This window comes from Manduca sexta, chromosome 3 (genome assembly GCF_014839805.1).
Source record: "Manduca sexta isolate Smith_Timp_Sample1 chromosome 3, JHU_Msex_v1.0, whole genome shotgun sequence".
NCBI lineage: Eukaryota > Metazoa > Arthropoda > Insecta > Lepidoptera > Sphingidae > Manduca > Manduca sexta.
Genome location: NC_051117.1, coordinates 7304759 through 7327586, shown reverse-complemented (window position 1 = coordinate 7327586; position 22828 = coordinate 7304759). Strand labels below are relative to the sequence as shown.

The 22828-nt window shown below is 36.4% G+C and overlaps 1 protein-coding gene and 2 non-coding genes across 6 annotated transcripts in view; 2 read left to right on the top strand and 1 right to left on the bottom strand.

Moving 5' to 3' along the window:
* Positions 1 to 22828, top strand: part of LOC115453254 (filamin-A) — a 108060-nt gene that overhangs the window by 20635 nt on the left and 64597 nt on the right. For 2 of the 4 annotated variants that reach the window (XM_037439187.1, XM_037439178.1), the window contains exon 1: positions 2369 to 2452. The exons of the other annotated variants lie outside the window; for them this stretch is intronic. The gene's annotated coding sequence lies outside the window, so the exon portion shown is untranslated. Of the gene's footprint in view, positions 1 to 2368; positions 2453 to 22828 lie in introns of those variants that run through there. 4 annotated transcript variants of the gene reach the window in all.
* On the top strand, positions 8307 to 8379 carry Trnam-cau. Its single transcript has one exon. It is a non-coding gene; the product is annotated as a tRNA-Met (tRNA).
* On the bottom strand, positions 20743 to 20815 carry Trnam-cau. The gene has a single exon. It is a non-coding gene; the product is annotated as a tRNA-Met (tRNA).

The following is a 22828-nucleotide window of genomic DNA, read 5'->3' as shown; positions in this document are numbered from 1 at the left end:
ATTTGTCGCGGCCCGGCACGCAGTTAGGTGCGTAAACATGGTTGCCAATTCACTGTTCATTTCAGTCATTTCCTGGCCTTCTTCCATCCTCGCATCCTAAGAGGCTTCTTACTCCTTACCCAATATTCCCTTTCCCAGATATCCCCTCCCTCTTTCTTCCAGGCCTGACTGCAGGGTCCGGTACACAAAAAATAAACCACACGAAACATAATACAAAGCTATCTCTTTGTAAGTTTTTTCTTTGTAAGCCGTGATTTTACATCGGTTTGCTGTAAATAATTATGTCAACCTGGCTTACTTTAAAATAACGCACCAGGATACAAAAATATAAGTTGCCATCTACCAAACATTACCTCAGGGCGTTTACGAGATTTCATTATTAACGATGCACGAGTGCGTATATTTAGATCGGGCCAATATTTCCTAAGAAACGGGTTGCCAGCGGGAGGAAGCGATTTCCACGTAATAAAATTAGGACTATAGCGTTGAGTAAAACATTATTTTGATGTCTGACATGCGAAATACAAAAAAATCGAAGTGATGTGAGTTTAAATATCATTTGTAGATAAGGAATAGAGTGCTAACGAAACAGTTCACATACGGTAAAAAAATCTGAAAAATAACCTACGAGATATAGAATATCAGGAGTATTAGGATAAATGTAAGGTTTATTATTTTTGCATAATACTAAAACATATTTACAAAATTAATTTGTTAGTGAGATTAAAATATTCACAAAAATAAAAATACACAAATAATACAACACGCTTGATTTATACTAGTGCTTCGCAATGCGCAGGTACAAACATATAGTAACAAAAGAATAAAAGGATTACCAAAATGTAGCATGCAGGCTGGTTGAACACTGTTCCTTTTTCAAATGTCGTGACGCATTTTCGATTCATCGAGTTTCAAACCTCAACGATTCTAAAGAAGTTTTACTTCAAAAAGGTGCAGACGAAGTTATTTACCTCTAATAATAAGGCGCTGCATAACTTTTGCAGACAATGGATTCATCAAAGTTTAGACAATGTAAAGTCAACGGTTTTGCGAAACATACTAACGATTTTCACCGGGAATTTGAACTGAGTCTAAGTTTTCCATTTTATTATCCAAAAAACTATTTAAATTATTGAATGTAGCCTCTATAGATGCTTAATTAATTTATTATTTGTATGGTATAAACCAAAGTACTAAAATAATAGATTACAAGAAAAAAACTATTTTTATTATGTATTTGTTATACCAAAGAGATCTAATATCACAGAAGATCAAAGCCTATACGTGGGTATTAGACAGCATAATAAACAACGTGAAATATAGACTATAAATTTAAATTTTATTATGTTTTGACTACATTGCATCGTAATGTGCCAAACTAAATTATTTTATATATTAGTTGTATCAAATAACCAAGTATACAAAGTTAAATAGAATCACGTGACAATGAAAGAACAATTCAAAAAGTTTTGAGAGAAAAATTGTTTACGAAGAGAGTTGTGTATGCTTTCAATAAATTTTTTCGTTACTAGCTTTTATTCGCGACTTCGCCCGCGTAAAAGATTTTTCCGGGATAAAAGTCCCGTTATATATTTTCCCGGGATAGAAAGTAGCCTATAACCTTCTCAGGGGCTTAAAATATCTTCGTACCAAATTTTATAAAAAGCGGTTCAGTAGATTTTGTGAAAATCGATAACATACAGACAGATAAAAAAAGGGACTTTGTTTTACAGTACAGATAGATAATGTTTCGTTCTCTAAAATATCAAACGTACAATTTATAGAGATTACTTATTAGACTGATCGCAGGTATGTTTTATAAGAGTTTTAGTTTGCTCGTTTTTCATCTACGTTACTTATTAAATAGACTTCCTACCAGTTAATAGTCACAGTTCTAAGATTTCAGAATTTTATTGCGTTGGTGTATTGTTTTGATTACGAGACTCGAACTGAAGGTAAACAAACCAGTCTTCAACCGGTCTAAGTAAGATATTTTCTGAAGAATAAAGTTACTATAATGTTGCCACACTTAGCAATAGCGACCCTTATTAACCTATCTTTTCTCGGAAATAAACTGACGTCCCTTAAGCCAGAACCATCGCAATACATAGCAACATAATCACTTTATCCTAGACAAATATTTCAATTTAAAAATACCGAACAATCCCGTCACCGATGACTTGTATAATTCGTAATTTGTGCCTACGCATATCGTCTGATCGTTACACGCGACATTTTATGTGAATTCGTGGATCAAAACGACATTATAAATTATACATAAATTCTGTCTTTCTTCCGACAACTGGCAACACTTTCTCTATTAGTTGTTCGTACATACTAGCGGGCGATATTATATTTTAGCTACAACTAGGAGTAGACGCAACGTTCCTGTATTCCTGGCTTATCCTAAGCTTACATAGTGATTAGTGTTTGTGCTTTCCATTTTATTGCGGTAAGTCGCATTTATTTATTCGCCATGTTTTTTTTCGCGCTATAATACAATCGAACTAGGGGAAGAATTTGAATTCGGATAGCGTTCTATTTTTGAAGTGTTTTTTTTATGCTTTTGGAGTGGCGTTAATGAATTAAAATAAATCAATTAGATATCATTTTTTTTTATTGTATGTTTTTTTAATGTAGCTGTAATTAATAATTCATTAGTGTAGTATATACTTGGTTACGAAAATGTTTAATTTTATCTCATCTTTGAAACTGTAGAGTATTTATAATCTGTTTCCTGACCTTTTTGGTAGTTTACGACGTAAAACTTTAGAATTAATAAATATTGAAACTGACCTTTCTAGTTAAATAAAGTCAATAAATTATGCCAAGTTAAGTTCTAGAGTTTTAAACTGATTATTACAATACGTTCTCAAGGCACATATTGTTTTAAAATTTAAAAATTGTTGCGAACAAAACATTCAAATTTTTCAAACCATGTCGACGTGTCGACATATTTTAATTTTTAAAAGTACTCGTAAAAATAATTGGCCATTATTCATTTACAAATTGGTGTGCAGTAATACAAGAAACAACTGTCATCGCACTTACTCATAATACTGTTTAAAAAAAAACAAGAATGTAGCATAAAAAAAGATTTTCGATAATTTATTTTCTCGAGTCAAAAACCTTGTTAACATCATTTAACACTCGATTTGAATTTAGTATTCTCGTGTGACAAATGAGGCGGGAAAATAGATAGAAAAGAGGATTCAAAATGGCTGCCATCAGCTGTCAAATTAGCATAGTTCGTTGACAGGTGTCTGTCACTTGGTTACGCGAGGTGCGAAATAATTAGAAAAAGTATTTTTCGCACAGATCAAGGTGATTAATATTGGGGATATTGTTACTTAAAAATTCTTTAGTGTCGATTAATTGATGTTCATCAATTCGTTGTATTTATTTTTAATAAGATTGATAGGAAGAGACATTTTTCATTGTGCCTATTGAATGTAGTACAATTTATCTCTTTTTTTTAATTCTACCAAAGTATTTAAATGTAGAACTCTATATTTTCACTCAAAACACCTAGCTTATACAATTAACAAAATAAAAAATGTATTCGAGTCGTTATTATAAATGTAATCAAATACTCATGACGCTCGTCCTTGGTGTAAACAGGAATGCTTAGAGAACTGGTTACTGACGCAGTTTGACTAGAGATTCATGGACAGCGGGAGTATCCAGTTACTTTGAAGCCTGCCGATTGTAAAGCCAACCTTCATCATCCCATTGTTTTATTTGTAGCCTACACTACAGACATTGTAATCAGGTTTAGATACTTAAAGATATAAAATGTCTTTTTAAATGTCTCGACGTCCTAAAGTCATCGTTTTGACGTGTTTAGTTTTTTGACTTGGAAATAAGGAATAAGAACAGCTGAGTTTAATTACAATAATGACCCATATTAGTAGTATCGAAAATATTTAAAAAAGTTAACTTTAACGATGGTGTTTAATTTAACAATTTTCATAAGTCGATTTTATCCGCGCATTAAATCAATAATTTTTACGTTCAGGTCAAACCTACCTTTGACCTACCTAAGAAATTGGAACAGGGAACCAGGGCGTCCCTATTTCGCAGCCTTTATTTCGCGGCTCGTCCTAGCAAGGACACGCATCAAGGACGGGTCTTGAACTCGACCTGAAGGTCACCTCAACGAGGTCAGGTCAGCTCCGGAGGTCGCGAATGGGGTTTTCAGGTCTTCACCTTGAACTTCCTTGTGCGATTTGGTACACGAGTATATTTAGATTCCATATTCAGGTCAGGCTAGTGAGACGACTAGAAAGAATCATTGAGAACGTATGTCTTAGTGATGAAAGATTATCTATGTTGTACTTTGTAGGTACTTCAAAGCAATAGGTATTTTTATATATAAACTATCAAGCATTAGGAATAGTCCCTCATGTATAATTTCTTTTTTTATTTTATTCAAGAGGAACAGAAAACAGTTACACATTATAAAAAGTAAAGAATAAAATTACACTGCTACTGTAAAACTACTGTTTAGTTTACAATAATGATTTATTTATTATTTAAACATATACCATAACAATTACAGTACTACTTAAATATGAAGTAGGTATTTATTTTTACAATCGCTTTCAATACCCGTGTGCGCCACTTTTCAGAATTCCTGCAGGTTGCAAACAAATATATCTAAGTTCTAGTATATAATGATAAAATAAGCCCAATTTCATTAAATATTTGCTGACTTTAATCCTCATAGCTTTAGATCTACTGGTGTTAGGTCTCATATGTGTGAGTTGGTATGGGTAGGTACCACTGCAATGTCTATTTCGGCCGCCAAGCAATGTGTAGTCACTGTTGTGTTTCGGTTTGAAAAACATTGTAGCCAGTGTAACTACTGGACAAAATAAGACTTAAAATCTCATGAATAAGTACGGCGAGCGCAGTGGAATACCCAACAATACTTTGTAATTTAAGGTGTTGGATGGTGTTTCTTGTGTTTATGGGCGGTCGCATCGCTTACCATCAGACGAACGGCAAGCTCGTCTCGTCAATTATAACAATAAGAAAAGATCCTACGCAGCTGCAATATCTGTACAGCAACAACCTAACAATTTCTTGTTTATCTTTATTTTAGGAGCTTGGTCGTAAGTTCACGAGCATGTCGCCCCGTACGTCAATTTCAAGGGTGTTCAGTCATATTTCAGTGTCAAAATATTTTTTACTAAAACCCTAGCCTTTTCCGACGCAGGAACCGGCAAAAAACTATTTATGATGCACTTAACAGATAAAACAAAATGAACACGCGACGGTTTAACGATGCACCGTGCAATTTATATAGTTTATTGCGCCAACGCGTTTACTTCCTGAATATCGTTACGTGTGAAATATGTATTTGTTAATACCCCAATAATATGTTGTATGATATATTCTATATCCGCACGGATAGCGATCACCGTACACAAGTTGTTAAATACCCGCGAAAAGTGTTGCGTTCCGGGATCAGCCTGTGTACAGGCTGGCATAATTGCGTCGACTGTCAATAGGTGACATTCTATATGGCCCCATGCAATTTGCACGTTAAAAAAAATATGAGAAAGCCTGAAATATAATTGAAAATAACATTGAATACAGACGTAAAGAAAAACGGATAATTTCTAGTTGGACTCGCGTGCCGAGGCTTCTTTATAAAGTTCATAGATAGGTATAATATGATAGTATCTCACACTATTGCTTTACTTAATAGACGATAGGTAAAGGACAAACTTAACTTTGCCCTTATATCCCTAGACACTTTTATTGCACCAACCGTAAATAATAAGATTGTTATAGTGAATTCGTTATTTGTTATAAAAGTACGTATTTACGTTTTTTTGATTATTTCCTTTATATGTGCTGGAAGACACTGCTTCTTGTCAAATTTCATGATCCTAAATCAACGGGAAGTACCCTATATGTTGTGATTTCCTTATCAAATCGCAAAAATACGGCATAAACAGTTATATCTTTTGATCAAGTAGACTTACAAGTTTGATTTTTTCTAGAGAAATAGATTTGAGTATATAATATAAATTTCAACTTTATACCTCAATGCGTTCCTGAGAAAGGGTTTTGACAGACAGAAGAACAATAAAGTACATAACATACATAACATCACGCATTTTATCCCCGAAGAGGTATGCAGAGGCGCAACTAGGGCACCCACTTTTCGCCAAGTATGTTCCGTCCCATGATGTGATAGGGGGCGAGCCTATCGCCATATCGGGCACAAATTCCAGACTCCGGGCCGATACTGAGCAGAAAAACCCAAATATCACTTTGCCCGACCCGGGATTCGAACCCAGGACCTCTGAGCGCTATTGTACCGGACGTGCAATACAACTACGCCATCGAGGCAGTCAAGGCAAGAACAATAAAGTGATCCTATAAGGATTCCTTATTGAGTTAAGAAACATTAAAAACCAAAGATGTTATTATCAAAACAGACGAAAATAGAGTACATTTCCGCGTAGCAACTCCAAGTACAAGCATCATAGTAACAATGCAAATATCATTGTATTTCGAACAATCCCAGATGTTTCTAGCCAGACGAGTTGTTTTCTTAAATTGTCTGGCACGTCCGAGATTTTATCAACCAAAATAAACCATGAGTGTGAAATACTTATCGTCGCTTAGCGTTTCAGATTTTTCAGGATTATCTTTAATAAATCTATTAAGTAGTAGCTTTGAATGGCGAGATGAATTAGCCGTTAGCCTGGGGGTAAGCGATACGACCGCCCATAAACAATAGAAACACCATCTAACGCCTTGAATTACAAAGTATTGTTTGGTATTCCACTGCGCTCGCTGTTCTGAGACGAGATGTTAAGTCTTATGTCCAGTAGTTACACTGGCTACAATGTCCTTCAAAACGGAATACAACAGTGACTAACGAAAGATGATTACCTCTATAGTCGACACAATTATGCGGGCCTCTTGAAACCGGATATACACAAGCTGATACCAGTATCAGCCCGGAGTCTAGAGTAGGTGTCCGATATGAATATAAGCCAGTCGCAACGGGTCCATATAACTCGAATCCTATAGGCTTATCTTTCGCAATTTAAAAAAAAATCTAAATCATTAAAACGATTTACTGGCCGCAATTATGTATATTAGTATTTGTATATCGTGTCGGATTCCATTTCGTAAAATTTCACCCTTTGCCACTGATATAAGCTCACCCCTTATCATATCATAATACACACGGCGAAAAGTAAGTGAAGTAGTTGCGCCCCTGTCCACACCTTCGGGGTAAAAGGCTTGAGTGTGTGCGTGTGTGTGTAAAGAAATTGCCTTATTATCCAAACGAGGACCTTCATAACCACAACTCAAATACAACACATCCAAAACCTGGTTTGTTTCCACAACTACAACTTAAATACATCACATACAAAATAATACGACACAAATCAGAATCTCCACATGTTTTGTCAGCTTTCGTCGTTATATTTTTAGTAAGTGTGTTAGAGTTTGTTTTCGATCGCATTATTGCATCATTTGATGTTAAACGAATAAAATTAGCGCAGCATTGTTAAACGGAGCCAAACGACAAAAGTAGATTAGAAGTGGATAGTTTTGATACAGGATCTTTGGCGGTTTTCCTGAACGTCATAAAAGTGTAATCGATTTGGCTGAGAGATACATATTGTCAGTTTTAGGTGCAGTTTCGTTTGTATTATACCCCGGAAGATAATTAAAATAAAATATTACCTGCTATTCAGCAATGATAGTGGTATAATTATAATTTATAGTGATAGAGACATTCCCGCCCTCACACCCACCACTACAACTCCTGTAAGCCAGGATCAGCAGTGGCACGCATTTTATGAGACCGAGTGGTCAAGCTCGGCGAGTCTCAGGGAACAGTCTTGAACCTGTAACGAAATTAATCATATAGAAAGATAGGGAGGATTTAGAAATATTAATTGTCCACTTCCCTCCATAGCAAAGCAAGAGATTAAATAGTGAACTAATAAGGCATTTTAACATCTAGTGACGTTTACAACTAGACAGAAAACAATTATAATAACAGCTAGTGCTAAGATGTTTGTATCCGTGTGGGTAGGAGGTAGCTTGTATATACGGTTTTAAATAGGCCGTCATAATTTTATCAACTGGCGATGGATAATCATGGTGTATAAGGGGTCATACTATGCTCGAATTATAAAACAATAGTAACTCAAAGTAAGGCGTAGTATCTTTTGTCGTTATTTTAATGATCTGTATTTCTATTTTTGTACTTAGTTTTGACGTAACAGTTTGTAGTTTCTTATAATTATGATACACTAGCATAAGCCTCGGTGGCGCAGTAGGCAGCGCGTAAGTCTCATAATCTTAAGGTCGTGAGTTCGATCCTCACCCGGGGCAAGTATTTTGTAGACTTCGATATTCTCCTATATTCTTTAGACTCCGGAAATTATCCAGTATACTGTTCAAATTAGTATAAGCACGAATAAGCGGTAGCGTAGAAAACCATGCGATAAAACGATAAACCACCTCGTAGGACATTTGTAAAAATGTTCATACTTTTACTATTCCATCTCATCACTACATAGTATAAAACAAAGTCGCTTTCTCTGTCCCTACGTATGCTTAAATCTTTAATACTACGCAACGGATTTTAATGCGGTTTTTTTTAATAGATAGAGTGATTCAAGAGGAAAGTTTATATGTATAATAATAACATCCATTAAATAGTGGAGAATTGCACCCGTGCGAAGCCGGGGCGGGTCGCTAGTTTTTAATAAAAAAATGATTCTTTTTCGTCATCAAAAACACACCATTTTGAGTGAAATTGTGCAATGTTATAAATTTTTCAACATGCACAAATCGTAAGATTATTTTAAGATCTACTACTAAATGAGTTCTTGTATTCAAGCTAATGTTAGACATAAAAAATAAAAATAAAAAATAAATATAAATATGTATAATTATAAAACGTAGGTAGAAATTGTATCATTGACTTTTCAGATGCCTAAAATTCTGTCCGCTCCATGACCAAGAGGGTTGCAAAGTCTTAGAAAAAATTAAAAAACATAAAAAAGCGCACTAAATTCCGAATACCAGTTTCATTTTACTACTTATTACTTTCCTTACTAAATCCGAGATTACAAATATGTTCTACTAACAATCTTCCTAAAGGGAATTATTGTAGTAAAAAAATAACATTGTTACAATCGCAAATCTGTCTACCATTGCTCATCAAACGAAGAAATACAATAAAGATATCGAGACATAAGAATATCAACACTAGACACACCAACAGACACGTATCGCATATCGATGCATCATAACACGGATGGATGACGCGTGCTTTCAGTTCTGCCAGCTGCAAGTAATATACGACATCATTATAATGTGGACGGATGACGGCCAAAAATATCAAGGTTACTTTTTAAAGTCTGTTTCTAAGAATTAACCAAAATAATACTGAAAAGAACAAAAACAAACACATATAGTATTTATCCTCGAAAGGGTAAGTATGGGGTAACTACGTGTACAATATTTCTAAGTTTAAATAAAAAGTGTCGAGAGTAGTTGATGGCGTTTTTTTTTAAATTATAAATGTAAATGAACGAAAGAGCAACACTTCTGAGAAAACTGCATCAATTTTGATTGGGGAATAAGGTTGTTAATAAAACCACTATGACGGATCACTGTTATTTAATTTGATATCTTAAACATAAACTTAAAGAACTACATTATTGTGGCTGCTCGCCGGCAGCCCGTGACAGGAAGAAAGGAAGTGGAGGCGTGTTGCCACAAAAACAAATTAAATTACATATTAACAAATGTTACCCTAAACAAATATAAATGTACCCATTCAACATGCCTCCTTACATTTATATTTTAACTAAATCATATCATACACTATTCATATCAAGACAATAGCTCTATAAACATTACCTTCAGTATAACATATTAATTGTAACTTATTTTATTTATTTATTTATTTTTTTATATTACAATTATCATCTTTTAATTAAACAATTTAAACCAATATTTATCTCAACATAATATCCATCTGAAAGATAAATTACTTTTACAACAACTTTAACATATCTCTAAATTTATTAAATTTATTACTTCCCAATGGTTTTGTTAAAATGTCAGCTATATTTTGATCAGATGCAATTTTTATAACATCAATTAAACCAATTTTAACACTTTCATGAACAAAATGATAATGAACTTCAATATGTTTTGAATTTTTGTGAAATTTCCGTATTTAGCAATAATTTGAGCTCCAATATTATCTTCATATATTTTTACAGGTTTACAATCTTTCTGACAAATCTCATTAATTAAACAAACTATAAATTTAATTTCAGTAACAGCTTCTGACAGCGCAATGTATTCAGCAAATGTAGATGACTTTGTTACACAATTTTGTTTCTTTGATTTCCAAAATATTACATTCCCAAACAGTCTAATTACAAATCCTGTTGTTGATTTCCTACTGACAATATCTCCTGCAAAATCTGCATCTACATAACAATCTAACATATCAGAATTTATATTCATGTTATAAATTAATTTTATATGTTTTGTTAAGTAAAGATATTTAAGTACTCGCAAAAGCATATTTAAAATGTGTCTCATTATAGCAATTTTGGAATCTACTCAAATAATTAACACTGAACGATATATCTGGTCTTGTACCTGAACTAATATATAAAAGTGCTCCAATTAAATTTCTATATTTTACATTCTCATTTATATTACAGTTTTCTAGTTTAAGATTTACTTCCATTGGTGTAGTATATAACTTTGTATTTATTATATTATAACGCTTAGCTAATGATTCTATATATGATTCCTGACTCAGTGTCATGGTCTTATTCTTTTATAATCATAATCAATATGTATTCCAATGTATTCTTTAACTTTACCCATATCCTTCATAGTAAATTTACTTAACAGTTTGTTTTTAATATTACTCATTACCTTTTCATCTTTACAACATATTAACAAATCATCAACATATAACAAAATGTATACACTCACATTAGTATCCAATTTAAAATATAAACAAAAGTCATATTTACTTCTCTGAAATCCAAGACTAGTTAAAAACTTATTGACACATTCATACCAAGCCCGAGGGCTTTCTTTTAAACCATATAATGTTTTATTTAATTTATAAACTCTATCAGTGCCATCATCATAACCAATTGGCTGGTTTACATAAACTTCAGATAAAATTTTACCATTTAAAAAAGCAGTTTCAACATCCATCTGATGTATATTAAGATTATTTTGACAACAATAAGACAATAACAATTTTAAAGTTTGCATTTTAGCAACGGGTGAATATATATCATCAATAAAATCTTTTTGTTGAAAACCTCTTACTACTAACCTAGCTTTAAATTTATTTTCGGCTTTCTTTCTGTATATCCATTTCACATCTAAAGGCTGTTTGTCTGCTGGTTTACTTACAAGTCTCCAGGTCTCATTTTTGCCAAACTGTTCATCTCACGATTCATAGCCTCAGTCCATTCTTTTGCTTCATCGCTAGTTATTGCCTCCTGAAAATTATCTGGAATCATAGCATCACAATAGTTAACAGTTATACAATAATAACCAAATTCTTCATCAAACCGAGTTGGTGGCTTGATTTTACGCCGATTTCTTGTTTCAATTACTTTATTATCATCATAACTTTCATTTGTTTCAGCATTCAAATCTTCATTAATTTTCTCATTATTTTCTTCTGCATTAGTCTCTTTCTTCTCTTCTATAATTTTCTCTTCCAATTTATTCGGCTGGCTATTACTTTTATCATTTTTTCTCTTCTCTATTATCATCGGAGACCAATACACATTACATCATCTTCAATTATATCACAATGTCTTGCTACAACTATTCTATTGTTTATTAATACTCTATATCCAACATCTGTATAGCCCATTAGTATGCCAAGCTCGGCTTTCCTGTCCCATTTACATTTTCTCTTTTCCTCTGGTGTTCTAACAAATACTTTACTTCCATATATCCTTAAATTTTCAATGCTTGGCCTTTGTTTGAAAAATATCTCATAAGGCGTCTTCCTTTCTATAGTGCCATTTGTTAATGTTCTATTCTTTAAATAAGCTGCGGCCATAACCACTTCAGGCCAAAATCTTTTATGCACTTTTGCCTCTGCCAATAGACATCTTGACATATCCATTATTGATCTATTGAACCTCTCTGCTGTGCCATTTAATTCATGCACATATGGCGGACAAGATTTAATCATAATTCCCTTTGATCTTGCAAAGTCAAACACTCTTTTATTAATGTATTCCTTTCCATTATCACATCTCAATTCTTTAATATTTTTCCCAGTTAAATTTTGTATCTCATTAACATACTGCATTAAACAATTATATACTTTATCTTTTGACGGAATACAATAAACTTTTGCCAACTTACTATAGTCATCTATAAAACTTAAGAAATATTTTTCACCATTAAAACCTGTAGTTCTGTGTGGCCCATTTAAATCTGTGTGTACAATTTCTAATATATCCTGTGCTCGTTTTCTATTATTTTTAAATGGCAAGTTATGCATTTTATTTTCAATACATATAGCACATTTCATGTACTTACATTCAATCTCCTTTGGTAATCCTTTCAATAATTCACTTGTACACATAGTATTCAAATTGTTAAAGTTTATATGACCAAGCATCCTATGTAATTTCTCCTTCACTGTCATACTTGATTTCTTCACTAAATTAGCATGTAATGTACTTGCATTTATATAACCTTTTAATTTATACAGTCTATCTTCTTTCACTGCTATAGCTATAATAGTTCCATAGACGTTATATATTTTTGATTGTCGTCCCCTGGAAACAATTTTATGATTGTCTGTAATCTTTGAATAGCTCAATAAATTTGCTTTCATCTCTTTGACATAGAAAACATTGTTCAAAACAACTTCAGACTTTTTTCCATAGACCATAAAATAAGTTTGTATTTTTCCGACCTTTGTAGCTTCTAATATTCTTCCATCACCAACTTTTACTTTAATAGGTTGTTGTAATATTTCACATGAATGATAGTACTCATCAGTATTAATTATATGATCTGTACAACCACTATCTAATAACCAAGTTAAGTGGCCAGACTGCTCAATATTATATATTTTACTTGAAGTTGAAACATTATTATTCTCAATAGTTGCAAGGAAATTATTACCACCACTCTCATTACTGGATTTATTATTATAAGTTCTTCCTCTAATATTTCTTGAATTATAATATGATCCACGTTGATGTCCACGATTATTATTAAATCTAATAAATCCATTTCCTCTACCACTGTTAACATTTCTGTGTCGACAATCTCTTTGCATGTGGCCAGGTTTTCCACAGGTAAAACATTTAAAGTTTTTATTAGGTGATGCAGAACTACTAGTGTGAGCTTTAAAAACATTTGAGTTGTCGCGTGATGGTTCATTACATTTTTCAGGTTCTTTATCCAATGATTTTAACATAATTTTACTTTTCAAATAATCTACAGTTCTGTCTTTTTCTGGTAAAACGTCTATTAGATCTCCAATATGACTGTAATTACGAGGTAAGGCCTTTAACATATAATTTAATTTTTCTTGTTCACTTACCGTCGCGCCGGCTTGTTTTAACTGATTTATTGATTTCTCAAAGTCGTCAAAAATACACTTACTTGCGAATAGTTCGATAATTTTATTGCTTCTACATTGTTGCGACATATAATCTGTAGTGCCGATGATTTCTGCAGGTACATTTCATCAAATTTTGCCAATATTTTGCATGCGGAATCTAAGTCGCATATATATTCGAGTTGCTTGTTGCTTATTGCACTATAAATGTAGTTCGTTGCCTGGATATCCATCTCTTCCCACTTTGCAACATCATCCGAATCATTTTTGATTCGTATGGCAGCTTTCTTTACATTTCTTAAACTCCAAAAACTTAAGTATACGTATTTTCCAGCTACTATAATCCGATCCGTCGAATATTGGAATAACTGCGTCATTGCATTTAGTAAACGCCATTTTTGCTTATTGCATATATAGCACGTTTCCACTTTATTTGCGAAAATATCTTCTTTTCTTCTTTGTATTTGCAGGCAACCACGCTCTGCTACCATGTTAATAAAACCACTATGACGGATCACTGTTATTTAATTTGATATCTTAAACATAAACTTAAAGAACTACATTATTGTGGCTGCTCGCCGGCAGCCCGTGACAGGAAGAAAGGAAGTGGAGGCGTGTTGCCACAAAAACAAATTAAATTACATATTAACAAATGTTACCCTAAACAAATATAAATGTACCCATTCAACAAAGGTAGACTTATATTTCAAATATTCCCAAGAGCATAAGTGTGTGTGTATCTTGCCGTCTCTTTCTTACGCCCGTATCGTCGTCCGGTTCGTCACGCCGAAGTTCATGCATCTCTTTTATGTTATTTAACAGTAAGTCCTTTCTTGTTTTCCAACGATTTTAATATAAGTTTTGTGTGTTATTTTCTGCATGATGTGAATACGTGGTAAAAGCATATAAATGGTGTCATTTAGGAGAAGATAGTCAATAGCGGAACACTTTTTTACAAACCCATTTTGAATTAGCTTCTTGTGTAACCTCTTTAAATTTTTATCATCATCATCATCATCAGCCTATATCTTTGTCCACTGCTGGACATAGGCCTCCTCCAATATACGCCATTTTACCCTGTCTTCGGCCTGTCGCATCCAGTTCTTACCAGCGACCTTTCGCAGATCGTCACTCCACCTAGCTGGAGGGCGTCCTACACTACGTTTGCCGAGCCGTGGTCTCCACTCAAGAACTCGTTTACCCCATCGGTTATCGGTTCTTCGACAGATATGCCCTGCCCACTGCCACTTCAGTTTGCTAATCCTGTGTGCTATGTCGATGACATTGGTTCTCTGACGAATGACCTCGTTACGAAGTTTATCCTTCAGAGAAACTCCGAGCATAGCACGTTCCATAGCTCGCTGAGCGACTTTGAGCTGGTGGACCAGCCGTACTGTGAGCGTCCACGTCTCGGCACCGTAGGTCATGACAGGTAGGACGCACTGGTTGAAAACCTTCGTTTTCAGACATTGTGGTAGAAGTGACGAGAAAACCCGACGCAGTTTGCCAAATGCGGCCCAGCCCAGCTGGATTCTCTTTCTTTAACCTCCCTCTCAAGGCTGTTTCTTCCTAATTGCAGAATCTGCCCAAGGTAGGTGTATTCCGAAACAACTTCGAGAAGGTGGCCATTGACAACGATAGGTCTTGGATCTAGGTGGTCATTGATCATAAGTTTTGTCTTATCCAGATTCATTGTTAGACCTATTCGCTGTGAGGCCGAAGCTAGGCTGTTTAGCATCTGTTGTAGTTCCTCCAGTGTTTCTGCCATTATCACTATGTCGTCTGCGAAACGCAAATGCGAGATGTACTCACCATTTATGTTAATGCCCATACCTTTCCAGTCCAGAGTCTTGAACAAATCCTCCAGTGCGCTTGTGAACAGTTTTGGGGAAATAACATCCCCTGTCTCACCCCTCTGCGCAGCTGAATGGGTCCCGACTGCTGGTTCTGTACTTGGACACACATAGTGGCAGATTTATATAGACATCTCAGCACTTCGACATAGCGATAATCTACTTGACAACGCTGTAAGGATTCCAGGACAGCCCAGGTTTCGACAGAGTCGAAGGCCTTCTCATAGTCCACAAATGCCAAACACAGGGGCCGATTATACTCCTCGGATTTCTGTATAATCTGCCTCACTGTGTGTATGTGGTCTATGGTACTGTATCCTCCGCGAAACCCAGCCTGCTCCGGGGCTGAAACTCGTCGAGTCTCCTAGCGAGGCGATTCGTGATAACCCTGGAGAACAACTTATAGACGTGGCTCAGGAGTGAGATGGGCCTATAATTCTTTAGAAGGGTTTGATCCCCCCTCTTAAAGAAAAGAACCACCAGACTCCTACTCCACGCATTTGGAGTTCTCCCACAGTGTAGAACGGTGTTAAACAGCTTTTGTAGCTCCTGTATGACAGGAAGGCCACCTGCCTGCAGGAGCTCCGAAGTAACTCCGTCCTCACCGGGGGGTTTTCCATTTTTAAGTTGTCTCAGAGCCAACACGATCTCGCCTTGGTCGATTTCTGGCAGATCGTCGCTGTAGTGGCGCGTCAGGGTGGCTCTGGGATCATGGTCGACATGCCGTGGATAAGGAGCATGTGCAGCGTATAATCGACCATAAAGTCCTCAATCTCGGCAAAAATCTCCGACTGTGACGAAACGGTTTTGCCCTTTTGTGTCGTTAACTTCGTCAGGTGGCTCCTTCTAAGCTGCTGAGCAAATACCTTAGACCCTCGGTTTCGCTCTATCGCTTCTTCAATGAGGCGTGTATTGAAGCTCCGAAGGTCTCGGCGTATCATTTTGCTATGCGCCTGTTAAGGTCTGACCTCTCTGACGAAGTAACTTGGGTGCTTTCGCGTCTATTTGCCATAAGCCGTAGAGTCTCATCCGAGAGTTTGGACTTTCTGCCTCTACGCTGCATTTTACAGATTTTGATGCCCTCTCCTTAAGCGCATCAACCAGATTGTGTAGGATCTCGTCAATATCTTCAGAGGGTGCCAATGCAGCGAATCTATTTCCGAGCATTCTCTGGAACTTTTCGGAACCCGCCATGATTTGGAGTGGATTAGGTCGGAGCGTGGACTTCATGAGACGGCTTCTTTCAAGCTTAGTATCGATATTCAGAGAGCCTCGTACAAGTCGGTGATCGGATCCGGTATTAAACCTATTGATCACTGAGACATCTCTGAATATGTGCTTTTTGTCCGTCATGATGAAGTCGATCTCGTTCTTTGTCACAGTATCCGGACTTCGCCACGTCCACTTCCTCTGGGGTCCCTTTTTGAAGAATGAATTCATCAAAAAGAGCCCCTCTTTCTCAAGAAAAGTTTACGAGCATTTGTCCTCTGTGATTCCGACATCCATAACCATGTGGTCCCACTCTGGATTCGCCGTGACTTTGGGTTCCCACTTTAGCGTTGAAGTCCCCATAACAACGTTGAAATGGGCCTTTGTGGTATTGTGCAAGGCTTTTGATATGTCCTCGTACATATCCTCCACGTCGTCGTCCGAATGTGTCGAAGTCGGTGCGTAGACCTGTATGATCTTCATGGTATATCGTTTAGATAACCGAAGAACCATATAAGCTACCCTGGTCGACACACTGGAAATTTCTTCAACGTTGTTAGTGAGGGCTCTATTGACGAGAAAGCCTACGCCACCCTGGGATATCCTATCGCCTTCGCGGTAGTATATAAGGTGGCCCGAGTCTAAGGTGATAGAGTCCTCTCCCTCTCTACGGACTTCACACAACCCTAGGACATGCCACCTTATGTTCTCTAGCTCCGTCTCCAACTGTGCGAGATGTTCATCAAGCCGAAGACTTCTGCCGTTGTAGGTTGCCAGGGTCAGTTGAGATGGGCGGCCTATCGTAGCCCGGGGATTCTTCGCACCCCTGCCCTGCCGTTACCGTGACCGCCGCCTTGGCCAGGAATAACAGGGCGACCGGGAACTGGGGCCATTTCCTATGATTCTGTATCATTGGAGGGTTTATGCCCATAATCGCCACGCTGGGCAAACGGGTTGGCGATCGCAGAGGCACAGTTCTTCGCACCGTTAATACTGCTGCCTGTCAACGGTCTGGGGGGCTGGCTGTGCCTAGTTGAGCTAGGTTATACCGCCTTTAGCCGGTTGGAGAAAGGAAAGGAATTTATATAAGGAGGGATAATTAGAAAGGAAGAGGGAAATGGAAGGGACAAGGATACTACTGTCACGGAAGATAAGGTTTGTGACACTAGTAGCTAGAGTAGTTCGGGGTCGCATACCCGTAGCAGACCCAATAAGTTATCGGACAGATAGTTTATGGATCCACCCTCTGAACGAAATTTTATATCGGTTAAAACTATGCAGCATAATATTAAGATGAATAAAACTCCCCAAAAATCTAAATAATCCGCAAATTCTCGGAACTCGAATCCACTCGCCATCAATCTGCCGCTCTAGAGATCTCTTATGTCGAGTTCTGCCGACAGCTGCGCTCTCCGTTGGCATCTCGCCCACCACCTCTGATCCATTGTAATTGACAGCCAAACTTCCTACATTAATTAATTAATTGTTTCCGAACCTAGCTTGTTTTACAATTGTACTTCACGTAATTTGTTTAGGTTATAAATTGGCAAATTAAGATCGTTTTGGCTTTGGTGAATTCCTGTTTGGCATGGCCATTTTGTTTTAGATCATCTTGGTATGTTCAGCTGTCACTATATTTTTTATAACAACTATAAACAGTCTATGAATATCAGAGATAAATTTCTGTTAAAGAAACTTTTAGGCCGTGTTCTGAAATGTAGATAAAGATTGACAAAATGAAGATTAGACCTTTACTAAGGACTACAGAGCCACAACGTGTCTAATTTAGTATTATAATTTTTTTCAAGCATCACGAAAAATCTATTAAAATTTTTCTAATTCACAAAACAAAAGGTTTAATAATTTACTCTCCGAAGTACCCTGCATCTATATAAATCTGTATTTCACGATAGCCTCGATTTACATCTGCCTTCTCCATTGCAAGTTTTCTAACAATGCCTCCGAAACTTAACCTAAAACATTTAATAAAACACCATTTTAATGTCGCTCTACACTCAATAAGTTGTCAATGTCTCACACTTTGACGCGTCACGTCAGATAATGACACAAAACCAGTCAACAGCGTGTCATGTAACTTGCGTGACCGCGGCGCTCGAGCCGGCACGACGAAATAACGCCGGCAAACTCAAATAAAATGTACCAAATTAATCGGGTTGAATGAACAGATTTTTGAGTGTTGGGGCATTGTTTCTTTGCAACCTTCGACGCGGGCCAATGTGTCCGAAATGTACGCACGACAAAATATTTTATGTACGCGCGAGTAAATAGGAAAAGTTTATTGTAGCAATTGGGTGGCCAGTATTAGGGAAAATTTCAAAACTTTGAGGGATTTGAAAAAACATTTGGGTTGTAAATTGGATGTAGCATAAATACTAATTAATACCAAAAAAAGGAAAACAAAACCCTCATATACAATTATAAAAGTTTGATTTCGCCCTACACAGCTGGCCTATCATAGGCCTATCCAGGGATGAATTAGCCTCTTTATTAAAAGTATAAGACCCTCAATGCAGTGAACTACTCTAAATCAAAATTTGATTGGAAATTTTTAACTGTAACGGCTGGTAAAATAAATGTTCTATCGAAAAATATTATTCTTCTATGACATTTATTTAAATATAAACATTCCCAACCAGATTCAATAACAAAACTGCAAACATATTATTCTCGAAGTTCCATTTCTGAGCAAAACGGCCAAACAATTATAGCTTCTATTAAAAAAAATGTGTTCTCTATTCAATTAAAATCCGTAAAATCGAAAATAGCACATTCTAAAATCCATAATGATTTATAAATCTACATTTTGAATCCACTGATCATTTATATTCACAAGTGAAATATGCTTCGTTGCTCCGGTGGGACTTGCACGTCGCCTAATCATTTTGAAATGTAGCTAGTGGATACGATTTGAACGGAAACTAATCTTAACATGCTACTTTCCTGCGTTTATTTAGAGCGAGTGCGATTTTTGCGACGTGCTAATATAATGAAAATGTGTTAGGATTTGCTTCTGAAAGTTTTAAATTATAACTGTTGAGTTGGTTTTCATTGAATTTTTATTATTTGAGTGTCAAGAACGTACTGCGTAGTTGGAATTCAGGACCCAAGACTTGTATCATGTAGTAACTGTAGTACTATACCAGTCAGTTTCATAGATATATCGTCTCCATAGTTTGTTTTGTTGGCGGTAGGATATATGTTATATGGATAGCGACTTACGTATACAAAGTGTTAAACCCCGCCATAGTGGGACACTTAAGTGTGTCGCGTTCCGGGATTAGATTGTATATATCTGGTTCTAGCAAGCCGGCATAATTGTGCGACTACTGGAGGGGTAATCACTCCCTCGTCATCGACATTCTATTAGAGCGAACACCACTTATTATCAGGTGCATTGGGATTAATTTTGGTGCGTATAAAAAACAGAATTAATTTATCGATAAATAAGATGATAGCATTTATTCGAAATGTACAAAATACGAACCAATAGTCAGGAAACACATAAAAATAATAGAACTACATGCATAGTATCACGCCTTTATCCCATAGGGGTAGGCAGAGACTATAGATTGCCACTTTGCACGGTCCTGGCATACTTCTCGCGCCCTCAACCTTCAGTAATCCTTTCATGCATTCCTCCGGTTCCGGGTACTTTTGACCTGGCCTTTACTGAGAATGTCAGATATCTGCATTCGAAGGTTCAATGCGGTCGACCCCTACCGGCTCTACCATCCACATTCGCCTTATAAACCCTCTTTGTCAGTTTCTTATCATCCATCCTCTCCAAATGCCCAAATCACCTTAGCATAATAGAAATAAGATACTATAAATAAAGGGTCGATGAACAAAGCGGATGAAGAATCTATAATAAATTTTATGTTTACGCAAAAACCACGGTTTTCCTTTGAATTTAACGACATGTTGTTGTGTATTGACCGGGGTACATTCAGGATGCCAACTTCCGGAAATGATGCATCTTTCATATTTATAATGGTCTTAGCATTTTGCAAAATACTTTGCCTCGGGTGAGGATCGAACTCACGACCTTAAGATTATGAGACTTACGCGCTGCCTACTGCGCCACCGTGGCCTGTGAGCTGATAGCAAATTAGACAGTAATCAAGGAGAATTGCCGGCGAGTCGAAAAATATATGATCGGACTCTACAAAATACTTGCCCGGTGAGGATCGAACTCACGACCTTAAGATTATGAGACTTACGCTACCTACTGCGCCACCGAGGCTTGTGTCAAACCTACAAATTTAATACGATATTTAAATAAATTCAAAACACTTTCAAAACATTCTTAAATTGTATAACGATTGCCATGGAAACCATTGCTTAAATGAGGATTAAAGGCTCACAAACTTTGACATATATTTTATAGACACGAACGTCCATGTAAACTATTTGTTCAAAATCTGAACTAAAATAGCAACTAGAACGTCACTGTTATAACCTATTTATACACTTAAACAACAAATAATTTTACTTATTTGACTAATATTATTATTCAGATCCAGGTTTACACTTAGACTCGGGTTTTTATATTATGAGCGCCACTCCGTACGCAACCACAAGCTGTCAATATTGACAATACTAAAGTCAGTTTGAATGGATTACAGTTCAATTCAGTTGAACACAGTGAATGTTCAGAACGCCAAATCTAGTACATAGTACATATATAATATCGATGCTCACAAAAAGTTCAAAACAAAAAATCCTTGAGAATAATCCCAAAATTAGTCTTTGATGTTATTTTACATACATAAATCACTGCAATACAAACTAAACAATGTTTACGATGCAATAAATCATAGTTAATGCATTATTTATTGACAGATAGGTGAAGCATTATATTGTTTATAATAAATCAATGGAATAAAACATGGACGAATGTTTTATTGCTCAAATTCAAATTAAATTACTGTTTTACAAGTTTAACTTCGTGTTTTTTTTATATGTTCACGGCTAAGGTATTCCACTCCACCTGATTGTAAGTGGAGTGGGGTCCAATAGAATGTCGACTGACGAGAGATGATTACCCCTCGACAGTCGACACAATTATGCCGGCCTGTTGGAACCGGATATAGACTGATCCCGGAACTCAATACACATAAGCTGCCATGGTCGCTATCCGGGCGGATAAAATATATCCTACCACCAGCAAATTTGGACAAGGTAGGTTAGTAGGGCTGAGTACCTTTGCATTGTCTATTTCTGCCGTTAAGCATGCGGTAGGCATTGTTGCCATAATTGTTGTAAAGATTGCTCTACTCATATATTAGTGTAAAAATGTAAGCCACGAAACCTAAAAGCCAGTTATTGATCCAGTAGTTACACTGCCTACAATGTTCTCCAAACTGGAGTTTTTCAAGAATTCCGCCATGGTATTCCCTGCCTCTCGTGAGAGGCGACTGAAAGGGGGCTATTGGGGGTCGAGGCCGCGTAGCGAGGAATACACGGCTTCATTTCGACAAATGGTGCCGAAAGGAGAGGACCTCTGAGCTCCAAAGGAGATGAGACCATTGTGCTGAGACGGGTCAGGCGATTTCGGAACTCTGCATCCTCCGGAACCGTTTCACATGCGCAGAAGCAGGTCACTGCAGGTTTTAGTCGATATGACGGCATAATTGGTAGGGAGCCAACCTAGAGGGCATCTAAATGTCCTCTTGATCGGAAGGCCGGTTCTTCCGTTCCCTATAACATGGATTTTTACTGTGGGAGAAAAAAAGGCATAGACCTTGCGATGGTATCTACTCAGGTGGACTCTCACATATGATAGACCTACCACCAGTATATAGTTTATTATGCCTTTTGAAATAAGACTTGAAAGACGTTATTTACAATAGTAACCTTTCAATAATTTGTGTTTGAATTTCAACTTGTCCACGCTTGTATGCTATCTGTCCTATTGTTTAATTATGTGTCGTGAGCATATCTATATGGACGGGCGTACAGACAGATGTTCAGCCTCTGTTTAACCATTAATATGTCGGCGCATTTGTTAGTTATTGCTCGATTTAATGATTGCATTATGTAGAAGAGAATTATTTAAATTAATTAGTTGCAGTTAAAGACGTAAACTACAACTAATTAATTT